The sequence below is a fragment of the Quercus suber genome, unplaced genomic scaffold, assembly GCF_002906115.3.
Source record: "Quercus suber isolate HL8 unplaced genomic scaffold, Cork oak 2.0 scaffold_102, whole genome shotgun sequence".
NCBI lineage: Eukaryota > Viridiplantae > Streptophyta > Magnoliopsida > Fagales > Fagaceae > Quercus > Quercus suber.
This window is the reverse complement of record NW_027069567.1, coordinates 883,273-901,343: the sequence shown is the minus strand read 5'-3', so window position 1 is coordinate 901,343 and position 18,071 is coordinate 883,273. Positions and strand designations below refer to the sequence as shown.

The 18,071-nt window shown below is 35.9% G+C and overlaps 1 long non-coding RNA gene and 1 pseudogene across 2 annotated transcripts; both read right to left on the bottom strand.

The window, feature by feature from the left end:
• Window positions 1-1,714: 1,714 nt before the first annotated feature.
• LOC112038183 (carotenoid 9,10(9',10')-cleavage dioxygenase 1-like) lies at window positions 1,715-8,352 on the bottom strand (annotated as a pseudogene).
• A 247-nt stretch (window positions 8,353-8,599) lies between these two features.
• LOC136061303 (uncharacterized) lies at window positions 8,600-10,817 on the bottom strand. 2 transcript variants are annotated; one of them, XR_010629594.1, is made up of 5 exons: window positions 10,153-10,817; window positions 9,596-9,656; window positions 9,345-9,434; window positions 9,224-9,254; window positions 8,600-9,105 (listed from the first exon to the last, which is right to left on the bottom strand). It is a non-coding gene; the product is annotated as an uncharacterized LOC136061303 (long non-coding RNA). The 2 variants fall into 2 exon arrangements; XR_010629593.1 differs by having other exon boundaries at window positions 9,224-9,434.
• Between the last annotated feature and the right edge of the window lie 7,254 nt (window positions 10,818-18,071).

Genomic DNA, 18,071 nt, shown 5'->3' with positions numbered 1-18,071 from the left:
AGCCTACAAAGGGGAATAGACCAGCACCTGAGAGTAATTCCGGACACTTCACAGAAACTGGACTGGATAGATCGAAATGGACCAATTCGACCGACCTTGACCGAACTGGACCAAATGGACTACACTAGACCAATTGGACTAAAATGAACCAAATTGGACCCAAATGAACTAAATGCACAATTTCTTTAAACAAAAAATGACAATAATATACAAACTTCTTTTTTAGATAGTTACAATATGTTACTAATCTTGCATTTCAAACTTTTTTCTCCTAAACCTACTAGCACTAAACGAGAAATGAACAACACTATTTTCCTTTCTTCTAGCTCAACAAAATGCATGGGAATTAAAGCAATGGCTAATCTCAATAGCATTGTTCAACATTGCAGAAATAGAACACTCAACACCAAGCAACCCCAAAGAGGCGTTTCACTTTCCTCTCAACATTTCTTTGTTTCTACCATGAGTACAATCCACCATAAGTAGAAATAGGGAAGAAAAATCTCATTCATTGCAACATATTTTACTAATATTCTACAAGATACGATTCCTCCACTTGATAATTTTACTCCTGTTAATCAATTTAACTGGTCATACCAATTATCATCTACCAAAAAAAAATAAAATCAATTTCACAGTTCTAGACTTCTAGTTATGCCAATTGTCTTCAAGAACTTCTTAAGATCTACTTAGCTAGTGCAGCATATACATGAATTTTGGAAATGATTGAACAATGATTTTAGGCCATGGTTGCAGATTTTCTAGTTGTGACATATATTACAGGCATAATCCCTGTATATATTATCAATAAATTCCACTATCAAAAACCGTGCACCACCCTTGCCTCACATGATCATTTGCTTGTGCCAGGCTTCACACACATAGCTCACTGTGAATTTCACTAACAGTGCTGCTGAACCATCCTCATATCCACCTCTCAAACCACATATTCCCTTTTATTTTCCCATGATAAATCACTTCGGAGGATAAATCATTAAAAAGCTCAGCATAAATTAGTATAGGTGTGAGGGCATTCTTCAAGAAATCAACATTTTCGTGCATATCTTGATCAGTTGATTGCTTTTGATTTCAATCGAAGTAGGCGATGTGCTTACTGTGTTTTAAATCTAAATGGGCAGTGATATAGATGATGCCTGGGCCTTAGGACACACTAAGTTTATGGGCTTTGTTGGGCTTCAGGCCGAACCTGAATATGGAGTGGGAAGCCTGTTTCAAGTTGTGGCCCCTATTCCTTAATGAAATTTTACAAGCTTGCATGCTCACATTTTAGCTATCACGTCATTTTTTTTCTTCTTTATATAAGATAGAAATTTTATTCTAACTTAATCTAAATGTATTTGTATGTAAAGCTCTCTTCTGGAGACTTGAATTCTAACCCTTACCCTCACACCCCACAAAAACTTATACTTGTAGAGTAACCACCACACCAAAGGTAAGCGGTGGTACTCTCACATCATTTTTAATCAGCCATATGATCCTATTTTCTATCCCTACAATAAATAAGATCGTTATGGACTTTTTGCATTTTGTTTAATACATATACATATAGATGAATCCCGAATATAGCCTAAGAATAAAAAAGCGTGTATAAAGTTGACCTCAAGCCTTTACCCTCAAACAGAAATATTCAACAACAATCCACAACCAAAACGTCAATTTATTACATGGAAAACCCTCCAATGGGAAGGGAAAATCCGCAATACCAAGTCCAGTATAAATCTTCCACTATTGAATAAGGAGTTTTCAACAATCTTCTCTAGAACAAATGCTAAAGACACCAAACCATTATGAATACACAGCTCTAGGATTACAGCAAAGATTTATGACACTAAAGTGGATTTCAGCAATAACAACAACAAAAAATATCACCAAGTGGGCCTTAGCATCCGAGCACATAAAGAGGAATTTCAAGCAACAATCTGCAGACTAACGAAGTATGTTTTCTACAGTAGCTGCCATATTCTTCAAGTAAAAGAGTAATAAACTAATAATAATAATAAAAATGATCCCAATATTAGCATTGTCACCCCAATTCACCAGCTTGTCCTGCGTTATTATAAAGGTTCCCTACTCTCTGTCTTCTTCCAAGTTACTCTTTTATGCTCAGTTGATTGTTTCAAATGCATATTGCTATGAGGCCAATTACGAACGACTGCAATGACAATGCATGCTGCATCCTCAAGCTAGCCAAAGTTTGAAAATGGCAAGGAATTGTGAAAATTTGCCATGGATTGGTTATTCAAGCTTGACAGCAATGGCCAGAAAAATATTTCCCAAGTTTACAGAAGCAAGCAATGGAGAACATGACACAAAATGTAAAAAAGAAATTCCACTAAAATTGTGTATTCTTCCAACCACGTGAAAAAAAAAAAATGATGTTAAGCACTAGACCATTAAACTATGGTAGAAAATAAGACAATAATAGAGACAAAAGATATATTTTGTAGACAAGGTGTTCTTTCTAAAGGTGAAATTTGATTATGATGACCATCAAAACCTATTCAAGAAAATTGACTGAAATGAAGCACTAATATATTTCCAGGTTTCAAAGTAGTGATTTTTTTTTTTTGGTTCAAAGAGGTGAGGGTAATTTTTCAAATACTCAAGTGAGAACAAATCAAATCAGGTTGAGCTTAACCCAAACACTTTAAACATATATATGTATCTAAAGAAATATTTTAAGCAAAGCTTTTGTTTCCCAAAATTAGTGAGCACATGAGTCAATTATCAATATTTCAAACTTAGAATCTTAGGAAAGAGACTACAGTTAGAGAGAACAACTTTTCTATCATTAAAACCTAGAAAACATAGACATCCACATATATCAACCAAACAAGATTTTCAAAGCAAAAGAATTCATTTAAGGAACTCGATATTCAACAAAATAGATATTTAATCCCAAAGGGGACTGAGAGAATTGAGAGATGAGAAATTCAAGTGTTAAGTTAATTAAAACTTCAAAAAGTGTTGCCTTAACCCTCCGTTATCTTTAAACTCCCTGCTCAAGTTCCATCAGGTCTGGTAGATATTCAAATGATTATCGATTTCGTCAACCCCCTCAAGGCTCTATAGATTTCCTCTCTCTCTTAGAATGCCTCTCATCTAAGGAATAGAACTCAACAACAGAATCGTTGACCTCAATCAAGCTACATCCTGGCAATTTTCTCAACCCTGTATCCCTCATTGCAACTTTTAGTCATGCACCATGATGGGGTCTGATATTGTTATTGGTACTGGGTCATACATGAAACCATCCTTGGAAATTACTCTGTTGGTGATATATGGTGGTGTTTGTGAATAGCCAAATGTAAACATCTCGCCTGCATGGAAGGTTCTGTAGGTTAAAAGGACTTCTTCCATTACCATGGTCGCTAAATAGCTTTTACGAGGATGTCTTACCAGTGAATGGGTCAACCTTAGGATGAGCAGTAAAAGAATGTGACAATCTATTGTCATAGTCCAGCATACCAAGTGTTTGGAAATCTCCATCTTCCAAAACTTTAACAGCATCTAAATAAAGTAATGAAGACAATTTCAATCCTACATCAGAAGCGAGGACATAGCACCAAATTACTTGATGGAGTCCATATATGACAACCAAATTGGCATTGCTCCGTATTTCCTTTCACCCACCATGAAAGAATAGAGCAGTTACATCATATGAATGGAAATCCAGAGGAAGACCAACCCTTTTCATTTTAATTTTTTAGAATGAAAAACACAAGAAGAAGACAAGCTTACAAGGCTAGAAGTTTCCCATGATGATACACTAGAGCTGTGTTAGCTGTACACAGGAGGCAAATACTTAGTGTCTTGCACTTCACACCAGGATTATCTAAACATGAAAAAAAATGTGCAGAGATACCCAATATATACGTTTAAAGACAGACTTTGGCACGGTGCATGTATCAGAGATATTTGACAAATACATGTGTCTACTAAAGGAAGGGAAGGGAGCATATTCATCTAAGTAATACAAACTTCTGGCTCAGCTGGTAAAGGCCAGGGAAAAATTGGTAGGTTTTAAGTTCAAATCTTACCCACAAAAAATAATAAATTTTTTTTGGGGTATTGCCGGGGGGGTTGATAATTGAAATAAAGGAAGTAAATATGTGGAAATGTGCACCACAATATTCAGCAAAAAAAAAAAAAAAAACGAAAAAGAGTTGAGCAACACATAATGTTAGGTAAACATATTTGCCAGGCAAGGTCTGAAAGAACAATGCATTTGGACACTTCATTCTTTGAAACCTAGCCCTGTACCTGCATCCTAATACATGGGGACTTGATGGATTGAAGAACTATGCACACACTATTACCCAACAAGGAAAAACCCAAGCAACCAGAAAATTAAGCAAAATTATATAAGGGATTTGGACTCTACTAAAAATTATGTGCACAATTTCACCAGATTTATTTTCCTTTGAGCAAACTTTGCATGCTAGACTAACTAACCTGTTCCATATCCGTATGAGACATCTAATACTTTCAATTTTGCTCTCAGTAAATGCATGTTCACCATGAATAATCCAAACAGCCCTTTAAGATCTCCAATCTGTAATGACATTTAAAAAGGAAAAAAATATGTATGCAACAGGACCAACAAATCAAACATATACAACTGATGATTATCTATTCAAAATTTTAATTATGCAGAGGCATATCCTACTGAGGTTAACCATATCCTACTGAGGTTAACCATGCAAATGAACATACCAGAAATAAAAATAAGAAAAAAGAAACCCACAGCTTACTGGTATACCTTCATAAATTTAGCACCTCAAAATACTCTTCTTGTTTGATGCAAGATGTCCTTACATAGCAGGAGACATAGGTTGCTTTCCCATCTTTGATGCGCAAACCATGAGTCATGCTGAAAAAGTTAAAGATATCACCTAATCCCTTCTTGCTTTAACAGTCTAGTATTGGATAAACTAACATTCATGAACCTCTAAAATTAAAGAAAAAGTGGAAAGAATACAATACACATTGGAACATTACCAATTTCAATATATCCAAGAGCAGTAAACTAGCAAGGATGGTTATAAACAATCAACTGCTGTCTACTGAACAAACAGACACACGACTCACCAAAACCAACCAAAATACAAGACTAAATAGTTTAACAAACACCTTGAAAATAGCAAATAAAATGGGTAAATTACAATCAAGTTTCCTTTCCCCCTTCACTAATAGAGTGACACCTAAGCTTGCCAAGGGATCATAAAGAAACAGAACAAGCTAAACATCTTCTTTTGAATCCTGATGATTGAACATTTCACCAGCATGTTCAAAGTTGTTTTAATTACATCATGATTATTTTTCACTCTTAAGAACAGGTATTATTAGAAATCATAAACACTTGTAACTCACTAGTTTTTTTTTTTTTTTTATGAGTAAAGAAAATTTTATTCTAAGACATAATAATGAGTTACCCAAGTATACAAGAAGTATATAGCAGGGGACCAAAATAATCAAATACATAAATTACAAGCATCCATCAAATCATAGACTGAAAAAATAAATAACTTCCTATGATGGACATCCAATCCGATAGAGTTTTAAAGAAGAAAAGTTTTAAATCAGCTATAGTCCTTTTAGATCTTCAAAACACCGGTTGTTTCTCTCCTGCCATCCAAATAACACCATTACGATGATGACCAAAATTTCCTTGCCAACATGCAAGGAGCTCAACCATAGTCTTTGGCATCGCCCAGTAGATACCAAACAAGGTGAACACCATAGACCACAACTCATAAACAATAGGACAATGTAGTTGCATTAAATAGTTAGCATGGCAACTTGTAACTCACTTGTTAGCATGGCAGTTGCATTCAATAAGATATTCTGGCTCGGTACATGCCCCACTGAGAAATATCATAGGGAAAATTTTCATTCTTAAGAAGCTCGATTTGGTTATTCTAGTTTGTTTTTTGATTGATAAGTCACACACACACACACCTAGTGGGTCTTGAAACCACGACCTAACCTTCCACCTTACTCTTACAAGGGGAGGAGGTGCTATTTGAGCTAGAGCTCATTGGCAGGCTCGATTTGGCAATTCAATGTAGTTAAACTAGTAAAACTTTAGCATTTAATGTCAAGATAGTATATGAATCAAATGGAAGGAACCTCAAGTAAGTGTGGAAGGGGAAAAAGAACAAATGTATCATTTTACCTCTTAGAGGACTTCAATTATGTAATTTCAGTTACTAAAAAAATTATTCATTTGGCTCCACTGCCAAACTGCAGTTGTGTCAGAACAATCATGGTATTTTCAGTGAATTTCTCAGAACTAGGCACCATATAAAATCCAAATGATCTTGGCCAACTAAAGAATGAACTACAAGGGTTTACTGCACATATAGCCACCATATATGATGACTAAGGAAAATTACATAAAGCAGCCAATTGGCATTTTTTTCTTTGTTATATGGAGCTTTTTCCTTCAGAGTATGTGACACAAATACTTTTATAATGTAGAGAATTGGGCGTTGATTAGCCTCTAAAAAGCAACCATAAATTAAACACACAAAGCAGAGAAACATTAATGGTATTCTGGAGTGGGAAAAGTGGTACTGAAGTTATATCTTTGAACTCTTTCTTCAAGAAAACTTAAAAGAAATACTCTTTTGAATAAGGGAACAGAAAATCACGCACCCATCTCCATCAAACCTGCAAAGAGAGCAACAAAGGGAATAAGTACAATGGTCATCTGATTAATATCTGAATTTTCATTCACAAGAACTAAAAAAAAAAAAAAAACCCTTCATATATGGTAGTTAAATGAATATGCTTCTTCACTTAGAATTAAGTCAAGTAATTACAGTAAATAGTTCCACAGACGGGCTTATATATATTAATTTATTTATTTAAAAAAAAAGACAGTGATATCCAGCAACAGGAGAAAACTTCGGGTTAGGACCCACCCTAACAAACTCTCAGTTTAAGCAATCCTCTTAAGACATATTCTACATTCCATGTCATGGGCAACAGAGGCAATAAGATGCAGCTTTATGCATTGGAGAAATAAATTAATTAATTGGTCAAACTGTTGGCTAGATTTACTTGAAACGAAATATATATACATTTATAGTAACAAGATAGCACATATCAAACTCAAGGTGAGAGGAATTCTTCAAATTGACAGGTTATTACATGACAAGGACCACTATTACCCAGCAACAAGGCTGTAGTATAATACAAAAGAAGAAGCTAGAATGGTAATTGACCTGTTTCTTAGGTAGCATGAAGCTTATTTAATACATTTTCATTTGCAGTGTTGTAAACAACATCAATTACTATTGCTCTTGCATCACTAAGAAAACATTATACACCACAAAAATTTGTTATGGATGTAAATCACGTAAAACATAAAAAGATGACAATCACTTCTGCACATGGGCTTTGAAATGAGGCCCTTAAACTTGTTCAGTGTGGTAATTTTTCAGAATGTGGAATTAATTCTTAATTTACCATTTGGCATAAAAATTAAGTACAAAATACTTTCCTGAAAAGCTAAACTAATGTTCTTATGCGGTTTACACCAATCAAATATAATCATCATCGCCTATTGAAAGGCTTTTTTGCATGTTTGACAAAATGCTTTACCAGTTTAGTAGAACCAGATGGTATATCAACTTCTACTCCCCCTTCATAAAGTATATACAGTGCTAAGCAGCTAGCTAATCCTAATGTTTGGTGCAAGTCAATTCTTAATCCAGTTAAATCACAATGACATTTTTAGTGCTTCTTCCAAACTCAATGCCAGAGCATGTTTAGCCAGATTTGTGTAATGCATTTCAACTTGTCTAAAAATTTTCTAGTGTAAAAAAAAATAAGCTCTGGATTCTTAATCAGCTTTTGAGATTCATGATATACACATCATAAAGCTTTTGCAGCAGACTTAGTGCTCAGGCAATTTGGATACTATTTCTTGTCCTCTGTTTTTGGATGAATGAGAAATTTTATTAACACAAAAATTATTACATGAAGTTCAAAAGACAGAACACTACATTTCAGCAGAAAAAACAGCCAGCCCCTGCTGCAAAAACACAAGCTAACCAAGCTAAGTTAAAACAGATAGAGAGACCCATATAACTAAACAACACCCTTTCTATATTGACATTTTTTAAAACCATTGTAAGTTCTAGTTCTAATTCTCACATCATGTTTTAATCAACTATATGACTATTCTCAGTTTCTCACTATGAATAGGATCATTATGGACTCTTGCATTTCTTTAAATCCAAATATGGTAGATGAATGTAGCCCAAGCAAGCTTTGCACAAGGTAGACCTCAAGCCTTTACCCATTGAAGAATGAATCCATTATTTCTATTGGAAAAAATTGCAGATTGATACAATATAGCACACAATGGATTTATATGTATATATGTATGTATGTATCTATATCTATATATATATATATTTGCAAATTCAATAGGAACTTCAAAAAAATTAGGCAAGCACAATAATCTACACAAAGCAGAAATATCCAGCAACAAACCACAATTAAGACACCAAATTTTTACGTGGAAACCCTTCAATGAGAAGGAAAAAACCACGGGACCTAGTCCAGTAAAAAATATTCCACTATTGAATAAAGAGTTTACAACAATTTTCTCTTAAACAAAAGCTAAAGACTACCAAAACAAGAAGAACACAATTATTAGATTACAGCAAATCTACATCACACTAAAGTCGATTTCAACAATAACAAGAACACCAAGTGGGCCTTAGCATCTGAACAAATGGAGAGGAATTTCAAATGACAAGCTGCAGATTAACCACGTACTCTTTCAACACTTGCTGCTTTAAAAGAGATGATCCCTATAGCACTCCAAACGCTCCTTGCAGATAACACAAGATATCAGCATACAATCCCAATGATGATGCATGTTGCATCCTCAAGTCAGCCAAAGTTTATCAGTGGCAGGGAATTGTGAAAGATTGCCATGGACTGGTTATTCAAATGAGAGAAAATGGCAAAAAAAGGTATTTTTCCCAAGTTTGTAACAGTAAGCAATGGTAACATAACACAAAATGTACAAAGAGATTCCACTAAAATTGTGTATGCATCTAACTGCATGAAAAAAAAAATTGATGTTAAGCACTAGCCCATTAAACTATGGTAGAAAATAAGATCATGATGGAGACAAAATGTTCTTTATAAAAGGTTTCAAATAGGCTCAGATATTTACCCCTGGTTTTGTTTTGTGCTTCCAATTTGTTCTGCATTTAGGATCAAACCAAGTGAGAAATCATCATAACACAAGAAGAACAAAGAAGAAGAGGAAAGGAATTAGCATTTGAATAACCCACTTCCAGCTATTCAAAGTTCATTGGAAGAATTAAGGACTTGAGCAAGGCATTTTTCATGTAAAGACTTTGAAACAGCACATCCATCAGCATCTGTAAAAATCATTTAGAATATTGAAGCAAATAGGGATACATGCATCTTTCATTTTACCTTTTCCTTTTGGGTCCTTCTTAACGTGTGAATCAAATATATGGAATGAAATTTTATTCAAAATATTCATTAACCTTTGATTATAGAGAGTGTAACTTAGTACCTTTCGTACTCCACCATGCAAGCAATACATATTCCACAAATGATTCACCACCGAAATTTAACTGTTGACAGAACACAAGGCATCGAATTATTTAATAATAATAATAATATAACTTAGAAACAATTCAACAGTTTGGTTACTGACAGATCAATCAAATTAAATAATAGTATCCAAGCAATGCATCTTGCCCCAATTTTACTATTGACAGAACACAAGTCATCAAGTTAAATACTATTAATAATAATAGAACTTTGACACAATTCAACAGTTTGGTTGCTTTGAAATCAATCAAATTGGCCAAGATTCTATACATCTCAGAAATTTTTTTATTATTAGAAAACTATAGAAAACCAAAAGCTTTGCTAAAGTGAGCCCCATTCAATTATATACATTGGTTCCTATATTTTTGAAATCCAAAAGAAACAATTCTTTTTTTTTTTTTTTTCAAAAAATTGTATTGAAATCAATAAAAAAGTTCACTTTCTTTCATTTACAACTGTTTTCTCAGCTAGCAAACAAAAATTCAATAAAAAAATATGGGTATATAGAATGCGTACCGGTAGTGATATGTGCGATCTTGCCCCAATCCTGACCTGTTTCCTTTTCGCATCTTTTCTGCATTGACTTCCTGCATTGATACTTTTACATAATCTTCTTACACCCCCTTTTGTTCTTTGACCTAGAGAACAAAAGGGGGTGTAAGAAGATTATGTAAAAGTAGGATTATAGAAACTGATAAACCACGTAGGCTATTAAGAAAGCATAACATATAGTATGGATATAAGGATTAAAACACAGAACTAGATACAATAAAGCAAACGATATTATTAGATTTAGAAGCTTTCTTACATCAGACATACAGGACTCAGGTTGGCTATGGAGGCTCTTCCTTACTCTCTCTTGCCTCCTTAAGACTACAAGCACTCTATTTATAGACAAAACTAAATACATTCTACAGTACAGAAAAGGAGGGGCCATTTTTATGGAGCTACATGTGTCCATCACAGGGGCAGAAACCAGCTTTGAAGAATCTTCTAGGAGATAAGGATCTGCCGACATTTTGTCTTCATATGAGTCTGAAAGAGTGAAGCTTGGCAACAAGTGTCATGCTGCATAGGGGTCTGTGTACAAGATTGGATTTCTTCAGAGATATGTTTCTGACAAGTAGATAATGAACAGTAACTGGTGAAAGATTACGTCTGAAGACGTTTCTAGGACTTTGGATTGCAAAAAAAAAAAAAAAAAAAAAAAAAAAAAATTTTTTACAATAAAGCAAACGATATTATACAATAATACTATTTTAATCGTCTCTTCCTTGGAACCATTCTTCATCAACTTCATCTGGATCATGGTTGTGATAGTAAGGGTCATCATATCCTATGAGAGGATTAGGCATTTCCCAGTGATCTTCATGTGGCCATTGTTGTCTGCAAACATCTGGATCAGTTGGCACTATTACAGGGAGTATTCCTTTGTTAAGAGATTCAGCCATTGTGAGTGCATGATAACAGGATACCCAATGTACGTCAGAATGCATATGGAGTGTGCCATCTGGATTAACAATCCAATGCATCTCTGAAGGGTGAAAAACTCCGTCTGCACGGATGTCATTTTTAGAATTGAGCTTAGCTACTAGGCATGCTGACTTGACTTTATGCCCAAATCTAGGGTGTTCTATCTTTGGATACTTTGCCCATTCACCATCATGAGCATCATTTTTTAAAATCTCAAACCAGAATTTGTGAAAATACTTATTGCCATGCGGAAAGAGATACCTGTAGAATTCTGGTTCAAAGTGAAGACATAAGTAATACTCGTTGAGTAAGTACCACATGTAGAGATAATGCGCCACATTCCAATTGGTTATCCAAAAAGCAAAGGGGGTTTTCCAAGGCTGGTCTATGTCAGGAAAAACTGCTAGGAAGTGAGACTGGTGTTTTTTGAGGTACTCATGGAGGGTTTTAATGATTCTTTTGGATCTAGCTTGGAGGGTCAAAGTTTTGATTTGGGTTTTTAGTTCTGGAGGGAGGATGTCTATCATAGTGAGGATGTCATCAGGATCTGCCAAAGGAGGGTTTGAGGATGAGGATGGATCAGTAATAGGGTATACACACAGGGGTGGAGGAATAATAGTGGTATTAAGGATTGGAGGCTTTCTGGAAAGATAATCGGTGATGAGGTTTTCTTTACCTCTAATATGTTTGACTTGAAAAGACCATTGTGAAAACCAATTTGACCACCTGAGTAACTGGGGATGTGGAAGCATTTTCCTTTTGAACTGAAGCATTTTGGGAAAGGAAGACATATCCATTTCTACTAAGAAGTTATGGCCAAGGAGGTGGAACTGGAATTTTTCAATCCCATGTTTGACTGCAAGGATTTCTTTGAAAGTGGAGTGATAATGAAGCTCTGAGGGCTTGAATGCACCGCTTTTGTATCCACAAATACTTCTTTTGCCATTAATCTCTTCGAAAAGAGCTGCTGCCCAATATTCGTCACTAGCATCGGTCTGCAGTATTCGTTTGCCTGGTCCTGGAATCTGCAAAGGGGGAAGCTTTTCTGCCAATTTCTTTAGCTGTTGGACTGCTTCTGTATGAACAGAGTTCCATTCTGGAGGTGATTTCTTCAGTAATTGAGTCAAACAATTCCTATACTTAGATATCTTCGGAATAAAATCCGACATGTAATTGACAATTCCAAGGAACTGTTGTATTTGCTTGGCACTTGTGAGCTTGTCTGGAAATTCACCAAGAGAGACAGCTATATGAGGCTGCAAAGTATACCTCCCATCTGAAATATTTACTCCCAAAAAGTCTATGGAAGACTGTCCGATAACCATTTTCTTTTCTGAAAGCATTATCCCTTGAGATCTCACCAACTGGTAGAATTCAGTGAGTAACTTTTCATGGGATTCCTCGTCTTTTGAGAACAAGAGGATATCATCTACATAGATTAATGCATTTGTCAAGAGTGGCTGGAACAGCGTTACCATTGCTTTTTGAAACTGGGATGGAGCATTTTTAAGACCAAAAGGCATGACCGTCCATTGGTAATGATGATCTGGAATGCAGAATGCCGTCTTGTACCTGTCCTCTGGGTGAATTCCAAGTTGCCAAAACCCTGCTTTGAGATCAAACTTTGAGAATATTCTGGCATTTGAAAGATGCTGGAAGAGAGCACTTTTATTTGGCAGAGGAAATTTGTCATCTGCAAGAAAGTGGTTGAGATCTTGGTAATTAATTACCAGTCTGAGTTTTCCTCGTACTTGCTCAGCATGTTTATTGACATAGAAAGCTTCACATGCCCATGGCGAGGTTGTAGGTTCAATGAGTTCTTCAGAAAGGAGGGTGGAGAGTTCTTGTTTGGCCAAAGTTAAATGTTCTGGATTCATCCCTCTGTGACTAGCTTTTGTGGGATTAACATCTTCATTTTTTTTGAAGGGTAAATGGATGAAGAAAGTTGGATTTTTCCACAAGGGGTTTGGATTTTTAAGGAGGAATTCAGAGTGGCTGTTTGCACAACAATCATTGACGATCTGGAATTTCAGGGACTCAAAAGGATCTACTGAGAATAAATGAGGAACTTGGGTCCAGGTGAGAAGGTGTTGTTTATGCATGAGTCCTTTTGAAGACCATCTAAGGCTGGGTATTTGATGAAGGAGATCAAATCCTATGAGAAGGTCTCTTCCTGTGAGAGGGGAGCCAAGGACTTGGTGTTTAATGGTGAGTGTTGGGAATATCCTGATGAGAATGGGTTTGCTTTTCAGGGTGATCAAGAATGTTTCTCCATTTGCTGCTCTGAACATCTGGTGATGAGGTAACCAACATTCTTTGGGTAGTATTTTGGGATGAAGGATTGTCGCTGCTGCTCCTGTATCAAATAAGGCTATCACCGAAATGGGTTTGGCATAAGTATCCAGGAGAATGCTTACTTGAGCTATAGGAGTTGGGTTGGTTAAGGGGGCTATAATGGGCTGTGATGTGAAGATAGTTTGGATTTCTGGATCTGAATCTTCTTCATCGTCTAGATCTGAGTCTTCTTCTGAAGTGGAATAAGCCATAACTGCTAAGGCTTGAGGGGAGTATTCCTCATCTAGTGAAAAAAGAGACTCTACGTCTGAAAAGGGAGTATCATCCGCATGAATCTGTGCTTGTTCCAGGAGTTTTGCTGCTTTCTCCTTTTTTGGACAATTTTTTGCAAAATGCCCTGGTCTTCTGCATACAAAACATACTCTTGAAGTTTTCCCTCTGAACTGCTTTCTTTTAAGAAATCTCCATCTCTTCTTGTGAAAGGATTGCTTCTTTTGACTCCTATAGTGCTTTTTCTTCCAGGAGTATTTCTTAAAATGATCTTTTCTTTTTGTTGAGCAGGTACAATTCCTGTCATAGCACTTGATCTGCAAGTCCTTCTTTTTACAATTATCTTTGAGTTTGCCATGAATCTTGTTGATTTCTGAAAGAAATTTTCTCTGATTGCAGAGTTTTTCTAGGGCAATAAGCACATGCTGATAGATTTCTCCCAAAGAGGCTTGCTGTAAAGTTATCCTTTGGAGATTCATCATGCGAAGAGTTTCGTCTCCTAATGGTTGTGGAAGGGAATTGAGAAAAGTATGCTTTGAATTAACGTCATCCATACCATTAAAAGAATAGTATCTCCTTGACATTCTGTCAAAATGTTTCTCCAGATCTCTTCTTTCAAATGAGCAGCATTTCATCAATAGAAATTCTTCTCGTGCTACTTCAGTGTAGTGAGTTACAGAGCCAAGAAACTCATTATGGATTATTGTGAAGAAATCCTCCAAGGTATTACATTGAGCCGCCTGTCTTTGCCTGTATTCCCCTAGATTAATCCACCATTCTCGCAATCTTCCTGTGATTCTTGCTACAAATTTGGCAATAATCTGGGGAACCGTGGTATTTGGGGCTTGGAGTTCTGCTATACACCAGGAATACATGTTGAAAAACTCTTCATGCCATTTTGAAGGAGGGATATTATCAAGGGTGAACAGATGTTTGGAGTCAGTGGTTGGTGAGTAAGCCAATCTTGTTTGGTTTTCTGGAATAATAGGTGGTGGAGGAAATATTGGTGGAGGTTGTCTGGGTCGAAGAACATCATCTTCCTCTTCTTCCTTTGGTTCTGCTTCAGTCATAAACACTTGCTCTAGACCAAGATCTGACAGGTCTAATTCAGAATCCTCAATTATAGGGAGCACAGAGGGGTCTCTTGGATCTGCAAGGGTGAGAGTTTTGAGGAATGATGAGATTGGGTTTGGAGGATCCGGGGAAAATGGAGAAGTTAATGAGATGGATAAATCTTTATATAAAGATTGCCGAGGTTGAAGAGGCATGTGAACATGTATCGGAGGAGTCTGAGGGATTTCTTTCTAGGGTCCTTCCATGGATTGGAGTTGTAACAACAACTGTCTTCTTTCTTTTTCTTTTTGCCCAATAAGGGGAAAAGAGACAGACAAGTCTCTGACTGTAGATGTAATAATTGCCAATTCTTCCTCAACTGTCTTGATTTTCTTCTTCAAATCCTCAATAAGGGAGTTTGAGGAGGAAAAAGTATGAGTGACCACTTCAGCCATCTTTTGCTGGTTATCCAGAATTCTTGAAAGAACATGGTTTTGGGCTACAGCATTTTCTGCTTGCCAATTCAAAGCTGCCTCTGCTGAGGAGACTTGCTTCTTTGTTCCATCTGGATTGACTCCAACAGGATTTTTGATCTTCCATACATGTCTGGTGTTGGTTTGGGGATGATCAAAGCTTTCTAATGGAGGGAAATTCTGTGAGTAGGAGGTTGAAGCTTGATTGAGCATATAACATGGTAATGGGTTTTGTACATGGTTTTGATTAAGAGGGAGGGGTTGGCATTTTGATATTTGGGGAAGGATCTTTTGATAGTATGGAATTAGTGGAGGTTTCTGGTTTGGGTTTTGTTCGTCTTTGTATGGAAGGGGAGAAGGAAGCCTTTTGTTCTTGGTTCTGGGATAAAGAACATAATAATCAAACTTACCAGAAGGTTCTCCAAGAAGGTCAACTTCTGGATCTCCTGCTTCATACCTTTCCTTGAGTTTTTGCTGGAAAGATTTCTTCTTCCTCCTTGAACTTTCTTCTTCGAAGTCCTCCTCTTCTTGACAATCAGGACAATTGCAAACGTCCCACCATATGTGTCCAGAAAGTGATTTTCCTTCATAACAGGGCTTTCCATCCTTACTAAATGCCTTAATTTTAAGACCTTTTTCACCAATAAGTGGATCCTTTAATTTGTTGGAGATTTCAAGCAAGAAGTGATCAGTCATCATGGTATGGTTGCCAGAGGAGAGGAGAGGAGGGAATATTTATATTCTTGATAATTAGAAGATAAATAGACTTAAAGAATGAGAGAAATACCTACTCGGTTGTTAAATAGTAGGAAATCAAAGCATAGCTAACAGAATAACCTAACAAACAGACTTTCACATGTGTCTTGCAATTTTAAGAGCAAGCCAAAAACTAAATAAACCTATCTTGGAATTTCTTCTCTTACAACATTTCAACCAGCTAAAATTCAGATACTTAAACAAAAAAAAAAAAAAAAGAGCCTTAAACCAAATAACACAAAAAGGGCCAACCCACAAATACAAACAAAGAAGAAATTTTTAGATAATAAAAACGAGACCAAATTACAAAATGGGAAAGATCAATCCATGGATTAGTCCGAGTTGGTGTAGCTTTGACAGTTTTGAGGTGGTCAGGGTCTCCTTGAAAGTGTTCATACTGCTTTGCTGTTCCAATCTGTCATTTTTGTTCCTGCACTGAGGAACAAAGGCCAGTGGCCATACATTAATTAAATGTAATGGAAAGGACATAAAACAGAAAACAAAAGCCAGTGACCACGTTAACAACTTGGCTTATGATAAAGATTTTAGGATGACTTGACTTCTCTTTTAAGGGTGTAAATTTGGAAGATAATTCAAAGAACTTAAGACTTTGAATCTATACTTTAGGCTAATTTTAACAGTCTTTGTAAATTAAAATGCTTTGTTTGTTTCAAGAATTAAACCTCAAGTTGGTTTTCTTATTACTACATATGAAATGAATGAATAAGCAACAAACAAAAGTTAAATGCAGAAGCAAAACTCACCAATGTATGTAGGTAGATCAATCAAGATTTGTAACAGTGCTCGATGGTGAAGGTGATGCTGCTGAAGGTGAAGCTAACTTCGCTTCCAAAAAAGCTTCAAAACATTTTAGAACAACAATATATATTAAATTTCACTTAATATACTAACAAGATATATTAAATACACAAGTTAATAAATTTTAAGAACATTACATTTTCCATAATCTTCAAATAGCTCAACATCATCCATGGCTTGTCGAAGTGAAATTTGCACTGAAGATTGAAGCCAATTTTGAGTGCATATGAGAGATTGTACCATTTCAGGGGCAAGTGAACTACGGAATGGGTCTAGTATACGTCCTCCCGTACTAAATGCTGACTCAGAAGCCACAGTAGAAACAGGCACAGCCAACACATCTCGTGCTAGTTGAGATAGTATACTATACTTATTAGTACTACACTTCCACCAAGCCAGTATATTAAAGGTTTTGTCATTTTCCCCTTCAATATTCTCCATCAAGTATTTTGCAACCTCATCTACACACCCAACAGGTTGTTTTCCTTGCCTAAAAGCCTTGTATTGAGAGGCAATAAATCTGTCTGGATCATCATCATCATCATCATCATCAACACCTTCCATCCTTGATATCTCACTCACACTTTGTATAGACACATATGATGAATGAGTTAAATTATAATGCTCATACAAGCGTTTCAATACACATTCCACACAGTCAGTAATAACCTTAGCAACATTCTCCCCATACAAATTTGATAAACAATAATTCAAATAATCCAACTTCTTTCGAGGATCAAGCACCACAGCAACATACAAAAGCACATTTCCCTTCTTTGATGAATCCTCCCCGCTCCCCCAATACTTGTCAAACTTCTCTTTCATTGTTTTTGCCATTGAGTATAAAAAATGGTCCTCACTCCTAGAAAAGAGATCTATCTTTCTTTTAATCATATATATCTCATCAAAGAAAGCATTTGATGTCACATACAAGGAACCCGAAAACCTCTTTGTGGCATTATAAAAAAGTTTTAAAAACTTAACAAATTTTCTACAAGTCTCCCAATCATCCTCATTTGGAGGTCTCCTATCATAGTCCCCATCCCGAAAGTTTAAAATATAATCAAGATCTTCATATTCCATCCGCTTGAATGCATGTTCAAACTTTTCAGCATTTTCCAACATTTTATAGGTAGAGTTCCATCTAGTGGCCACATCCAAACATAGAATAGCCTTTGACTCTATTTTCATTTTCTCCACACACCTCTTGAAGGTTTGTAACCTATTTGGAGAAGCTTTCACATATCTAACCGCATGACGCACCCTATCAATTGACTTATTATGATGTTTTAAACC